The sequence below is a fragment of the Somniosus microcephalus genome, unplaced genomic scaffold, assembly GCF_052327205.1.
Source record: "Somniosus microcephalus isolate GS21.2 unplaced genomic scaffold, FLI_Smic_1.0 scaffold925, whole genome shotgun sequence".
Classification (NCBI taxonomy): Eukaryota; Metazoa; Chordata; class Chondrichthyes; order Squaliformes; family Somniosidae; genus Somniosus; species Somniosus microcephalus.
This window is the reverse complement of record NW_028226112.1, coordinates 12,501-20,000: the sequence shown is the minus strand read 5'-3', so window position 1 is coordinate 20,000 and position 7,500 is coordinate 12,501.

Here is a 7,500-nt window from a genome sequence, read left to right as displayed (position 1 = left end):
CGTCAGGCTGCCGTTTTTTAAGCCCGACCAAAAACCCGAAAATTGGTTAAAAATGGAAATAAATTTCCACCCAAAAAGGGTTAAAAGTCGGTTGGACGGCAGCCCTGGTCGGTCTCTGCAGACCTGGAGGCCCTAGACAGTAATCTGGAAAACAGACAAAGTCTCGAGAAACCACCTCCTACCATTCTCCAGGTACCCCGCCAATCCCCCCTGCCAGAAATGACAAGTGTCAAATCAGCGGGACGGATTTGACTTTTGTGACCGACCGCTGGAACTTTTTTCGGCTACAGGCAGTCAAATTTTTCTCCTTCCGGACTTCCAGTACAACTTTGAACGGCCATATCTCCGCACTCCCGCGTCGGAGCCAAGCCGTTTTTACACCGTTAGACGCGGCTTCCCGTGCCCGTTCGAATGCCGCCCTGCTCGGCGGAAAAGGAGAATTTTTTTATTTTTCGGCCGATTTCGGGAAAAAAAATTCCCGCTCTGAACTCGGATTTTTCGGCTTTAATCGTTTCGTATACGGTCCCTTACGCAAGGGAGCCGAAGCCCCGGCCTCTGCCGGGCGTCAGGCTGCCGTTTTTAAGCCCGACCAAAAACCCGAAAATTGGTTAAAAATGGAAATAAATTTCCACCCAAAAAGGGTTAAAAGTCGGTTGGACGGCAGCCCGGGTCGGTCTCTGCAGACCTGGAGGCCCTAGACAGTAATCTGGAAAACAGATAAAGTCTCGAAAAACCACCTCCTACCATTCTCCAGGTACCCCGCCAATCCCCCCTGCCAGAAATGACAAGTGTCAAATCAGCGGGACGGATTTGACTTTTGTGACCGACCGCTGGAACTTTTTTCGGCTACAGGCAGTCAAATTTTTCTCCTTCCGGACTTCCAGTACAACTTTGAACGGCCATATCTCCGCACTCCCGCGTCGGAGCCAAGCCGTTTTTACACCGTTAGACGCGGCTTCCCGTGCCCGTTCGAATGCCACCCTGCTCGGCGGAAAAGGAGACATTTTTTTTTTTCCGGCCGTTTTCGGGAAAAAATTTTCCCGCTCTGAACTCCGATTTTACGCCTTTAATCGATTCGGAGACGGTCGCTTACGCAAGGGAGGCGAAGCCCGGGCCTCTGCCGGGCGTCAGCCTGCCGTATGTAAGCCCGTCCGAAGCATGAGTTCCCACTTTTGGTTATCCAGTTGTCAATTTTAAAATTTCAGTTCATCAGTTGCCTGCTTGGTTAATCATTTGTCGCTCTGACATTTGGTTAACCAGTTGTCGATGTTCGAAATTCAGTTAATGAGTTGCCTCTTTGAAATTTCAGTTAATGAGTTGGCCCTTTGGTTACTCATTTGTCCCTGTGTCTTTTGGTTAACCAGTTGTCGATGTTCGAAATTCAGTTAATGAGTTGCCTCCTTGGTTACTCATTTGTCGCTCTGGCTTTTGGTTAACCAGTTGTCGATGTTCAAAATTACAGTTAATGAGTTGCCTCTTTGAAATTTCAGTTAATGAGTTGGCCCTTTGGTTACTCATTTGTCCCTGTGTCTTTTGGTTAACCAGTTGTCGATGTTCGAAATTCAGTTAATGAGTTGCCACCTTGGTTAATCATTTGTCGCTCTGACTCTTGGTTAACCAGTTGTCGATGTTCAAAATTTCAGTTAATGAGCTGCTCTTATGTTCTATGATTTCCTACCTTGACAACTCATTAACCAGTGTTTCAAACAATGCACCAGGCCATTTGACGACCCCAACTCGGTTCCACAAGCGGGAAAGCAGCACCCCAAGGCCCGGTAAGGGGGCCGAATACATTCCCATCGTGAATTCCGTCCCAAATGTGAATGACAAGTTTTCAGTTAATCAGTTGCCTGCTTGGTTACTCATTTGTCGCTCTGACATTTGGTTAACCAGTTGTCGATGTTCAAATTTCAGTTAATGAGTAGCCTCTTTGAAATTTCAGTTAATGAGTTGGCCCTTTGGTTACTCATTTGTCCCTGTGTCTTTTGGTTAACCAGTTGTCGATGTTCGAAATTCAGTTAATGAGTTGCCTCCTTGGTTAATCATTTGTCGCTCTGACATTTGGTTAACCAGTTGTCGATGTTCGAAATTCAGTTAATGAGTTGCCTCCTTGGTTAATCATTTGTCGCTCTGGCTTTTGGTTAACCAGTTGTCGATGTTCAAAATTTCAGTTAATGAGTTGCCTCTTTGAAATTTCAGTTAATGAGTTGGCCCTTTGGTTACTCATTTGTCCCTGTGTCTTTTGGTTAACCAGTTGTCGATGTTCGAAATTCAGTTACTGAGTTGCCTCCTTGGTTAATCATTTGTCGCTCTGGCTTTTGGTTAACCAGTTGTCGATGTTCAAAATTTCAGTTAATGAGTTGCCTCTTTGAAATTTCAGTTAATGAGTTGGCCCTTTGGTTACTCATTTGTCCCTGTGTCTTTTGGTTACCCAGTTGTCGATGTTCGAAATTCAGTTAATGAGTTGCCTCCTTGGTTAATCATTTGTCGCTCTGACTCTTGGTTAACCAGTTGTCGATGTTCGAAATTCAGTTACTGAGTTGCCTCCTTGGTTAATCATTTGTCGCTCTGGCTTTTGGTTAACCAGTTGTCGATGTTCAAAATTTCAGTTAATGAGTTGCCTCTTTGAAATTTCAGTTAATGAGTTGGCCCTTTGGTTACTCATTTGTCCCTGTGTCTTTTGGTTAACCAGTTGTCGATGTTCGAAATTCAGTTAATGAGTTGCCTCCTTGGTTAATCATTTGTCGCTCTGGCTTTTGGTTAACCAGTTGTCGATGTTCAAAATTTCAGTTAATGAGTTGCCTCTTTGAAATTTCAGTTAATGAGTTGGCCCTTTGGTTACTCATTTGTCCCTGTGTCTTTTGGTTAACCAGTTGTCGATGTTCGAAATTCAGTTACTGAGTTGCCTCCTTGGTTAATCATTTGTCGCTCTGGCTTTTGGTTAACCAGTTGTCGATGTTCAAAATTTCAGTTAATGAGCTGCTCTTATGTTCTATGATTTCCTACCTTGACAACTCATTAACCAGTGTTTCAAACAATGCACCAGGCCATTTGACGACCCCAACTCGGTTCCACAAGCGGGAAAGCAGCACCCCAAGGCCCGGTAAGGGGGCCGAATACATTCCCATCGTGAATTCCGTCCCAAATGTGAATGACAAGTTTTCAGTTAATCAGTTGCCTGCTTGGTTAATCATTTGTCGCTCTGACATTTGGTTACCCAGTTGTCGATGTTCAAATTTCAGTTAATGAGTAGCCTCTTTGAAATTTCAGTTAATGAGTTGGCCCTTTGGTTACTCATTTGTCCCTGTGTCTTTTGGTTACCCAGTTGTCGATGTTCGAAATTCAGTTAATGAGTTGCCTCCTTGGTTAATCATTTGTCGCTCTGACTCTTGGTTAACCAGTTGTCGATGTTCGAAATTCAGTTAATGAGTTGCTTCCTTGGTTAATCATTTGTCGCTCTGACATTTGGTTAGCCAGTTGTCGATGTTCGAAATTCAGTTACTGAGTTGCCTCCTTGGTTACTCATTTGTCGCTCTGACATTTGGTTAACCAGTTGTCGATGTTCGAAATTCAGTTAATGAGTTGCCTCCTTGGTTAATCATTTGTCGCTCTGGCTTTTGGTTAACCAGTTGTCGATGTTCAAAATTTCAGTTAATGAGTTGCCTCTTTGAAATTTCAGTTAATGAGTTGGCCCTTTGGTTACTCATTTGTCCCTGTGTCTTTTGGTTAACCAGTTGTCGATGTTCGAAATTCAGTTAATGAGTTGCCTCCTTGGTTAATCATTTGTCGCTCTGACTCTTGGTTAACCAGTTGTCGATGTTCGAAATTCAGTTACTGAGTTGCCTCCTTGGTTACTCATTTGTCGCTCTGGCTTTTGGTTAACCAGTTGTCGATGTTCAAAATTTCAGTTAATGAGCTGCTCTTATGTTCTATGATTTCCGACCTTGACAACTCATTAACCAGTGTTTCAAACAATGCACCAGGCCATTTGACGACCCCAACTCGGTTCCACAAGCGGGAAAGCAGCACCCCAAGGCCCGGTAAGGGGGCCGAATACATTCCCATCGTGAATTCCGTCCCAAATGTGAATGACAAGTTTTCAGTTAATCATTTGCCACCTTGGTTCATCATTTGCCACTCTGACTTTTGGTTTCCCAGTTGTCAGTTTTCACATTTCAGTTACTGAGTTGACTTTGTCTTTCTCACTCTGTGTATCTCTATCTTCTCTCTGTCTCTCTCAGTGTATGCGAGTGTCTGTGTGTGTTCCACTGCCGCCCGGCCAACCGGGTCCAAAGGCCCGCCACGTTACACACGAAAAACCCCGGTCTCGCTTCGGAGCGACGGGCACCCGGCTTCTCGGTGTCGGACCGACTCCGTTCAGATACCGCTGGATGCCCCTTGCCCCTGGCTTGCTCTGGCAGCCGGCGCGTGCAGGCCGCCCCCTGCCCCGCCGTCTCAGTGGTCGGAAAGCGGTCTCCAGCCAACGGCTGTACCTCGGCCGCGGAAAGAGGCAGCTACACAAGCGAGGCACTGCTCTGTGCGGCCCCGCCACCCCGTTCAGCTGCCGTTGTCCCCGACCGGATCGGACTTTCCTTCCCGAAGTTATCCCCGATAAGCTGCCGCTGACCGACGGCCCGTCAGCCGCTGCGGGACGGCGACACTTTCCCGAACTCGCCCGGGGCCACTTCGGCAATATAGTGTGCGCCGGAGCCGGGGCTTTCCAACGAGCCATCCCCGAACGAAATCGGACACGGGAGTCGGGAGCGACAGGCGTTCGACTGGTGCCGGGCAACCGGGTCCAAACGCCCGCCTTGTTAAACACACGTACACCCCAGGCTCGATTCGGAGCGACGGGCACCCGGCTTCCCGGTGTCGGACCGACTCCGTTCAGATACCGTTGGATGCCCCTTGCCCCTGGCTTGCTCTGGCAGCCGGCGCGTGCAGGCCGCCCCCCGCCCCGCCGTCTCAGTGGTCGGAAAGTGGTCTCCAGCCAACGGCTGTACCTCGGCCGGGGAAAGGGGCAGCTACACAAGCCAGGCACTGGTCTGTGCGGGCCCGCCACCCCGTTCGGCTGCCGTTGATCCGGACCGGATCGGACTTTCCCTCCCGAAGTTATGCCCGATAAGCTGCCGCTCACCGGCGGCCCGTCAGCCGCTGCGGGATGGCGACACTTTGCCGAACTTGCCGGGGTCCAGGCCGATAATATAGTGTGCGCCAGCGCCGGGGCTTTCCAACGAGCCCTCCCTGACCGAAATCGGACACGGGAGTCCAGAGCGATAGGCGTTCGACTGCCGGCCGGCCAAACACAGGCAATCCCCCGCCGTTGCGGACCCGCTCCAGGACAACCGGGTCCAAACGCCCGCCTCGTTACACGCACGAAAACACCGGGCTCGATTCGGAGCGACGGGCACCCGGCTTCCCGGTGTCGGACCGACTCCGTTCCGGTACCCTTGGATGCCGCTTGCCCCTGGCTTGCTAGGACAGCCGGCGCGTCAAGGTGGGCCCCCGCGGCTCCGGCTCAGCAGTCGGAAAGCGGTCTCCAGCCAACGGCTGTACCTCGGCCGGGGAAAGGGGCAGCTACACAAGCCCGCTACTGGTCTGTGCGGCCCCGCCACCCCGTTCAGTGGCAGTTGACCCCGACCGGATCGGACTTTCCTTCCCGAAGTTATCCCCGATAAGCTGCCGCTGACCGACGGGGCGGCAGCCGGTACGGGACTGCGACACTTTCCCGAACTTGCCGGGGTCCAGGCCGATAATATAGTGTGCGCCAGCGCCGGGGCTTTCCAATGAGCCCTCCCTGACCGAAATCGGACACGGGAGTCCGGAGCCAAAGGCGTTCGACTGCCGGCCGGCCAAACTCAGGCAACCTCCCGCCGTTGCGGACCCGCTCCCGGACAACCGGGTCCAAACGCCCGCCCTGTTACACGCACGAAAACACCGGGCTCGATTCGGAGCGACGGGCACCCGGCTTCCCGGTGTCGGACCGACTCCGTTCCGGTACCACTGGATGCCCCTTGCCCCTGGCTTGCTAGGACAGCCGGCGCGTCAAGGTGGGCCCCCGCGGCTCCGGCTCAGCAGTCGGAAAGCGGTCTCCAGCCAACGGCTGTACCTCGGCCGGGCCAAGCGGCAGCTGCACAAGCCCGCTACTGGTCTGTGCGGCCCCCCCACCCCGTTCAGTAGCAGTTCACCCCAACCGGATCGGACTTTCCGTCCCGAAGTTATCCCCGATAAGCTGCCGCTGACCGACGGGGCGGCAGCCGCTACGGGACTGCGACACTTTCCCGAACTTGCCGGGGTCCAGGCCGATAATATAGTGTGCGCCAGCGCCGGGGCTTTCCAACGAGCCCTCCCTGACCGAAATCGGACACGGGAGTCCGGAGCCAAAGGCGTTCGACTGCCGGCCGGCCAAACACAGGCAACCTCCCGCCGTTGCGGACCCGCTCCCGGACAACCGGGTCCAAACGCCCGCCCTGTTACACGCACGAAAACACCGGGCTCGATTCGGAGCGACGGGCACCCGGCTTCCCGGTGTCGGACCGACTCCGTTCCGGTACCACTGGATGCCCCTTGCCCCTGGCTTGCTAGTACAGCCGGCGCGTCAAGGTGGGCCCCCGCGGCTCCGGCTCAGCAGTCGGAAAGCGGTCTCCAGCCAACGGCCGTACCTCGGCCGGGCCAAGCGGCAGCTGCACAAGCCCGCTACTGGTCTGTGCGGCCCCCCCACCCCGTTCAGTCGCAGTTCACCCCAACCGGATCGGACTTTCCGTCCCGAAGTTATCCCCGATAAGCTGCCGCTGACCGACGGGGCGGCAGCCGCTACGGGACTGCGACACTTTCCCGAACTTGCCGGGGTCCAGGCCGATAATATAGTGTGCGCCAGCGCCGGGGCTTTCCAACGAGCCCTCCCTGACCGAAATCGGACACGGGAGTCCGGAGCGAAAGGCGTTCGACTGCCGGCCGGCCAAACCCAGGCAATCTCCCGCCGTTGCGGACCCGCTCCCGGACAACCGGGTCCAAACGCCCGCCCTGTTACACGCGCGAAAACCCCGGGCTCGATTCGGAGCGACGGGCACCCGACTTCCCGGTGTCGGACCGACTCCCTTCTGGTACCACTGGATGCCCCTTGCCCCTGGCTTGCTCGGACAGCCGGCGCGTCAAGGTGGGTCCCCGCGGCACCGGCTCAGCAGTCGGAAAGCGGTCTCCAGCCAACGGCTGTACCTCGGCCGGGCCAAGAGGCAGCTACACAAGCCCGCTACTGGTCTGTGCGGCCCCGCCACCCCGTTCAGTCGCAGTTCACCCCGACCGGATCGGACTTTCCGTCCCGAAGTTATCCGCGATAAGCTGCCGCTGACCGACGGGGCGGCCGCCGGAACGGGACTGCGACACTTTCCCGAACTTGCCGGGGCCCAGGCCGATAATATAGTGTGCGCCAGCGTCGGGGCTTTCCAACCAGCCCTCCCTGACCGAAATCGGACACGGGAGTCCGGAGCCAAAGGCGTTCGA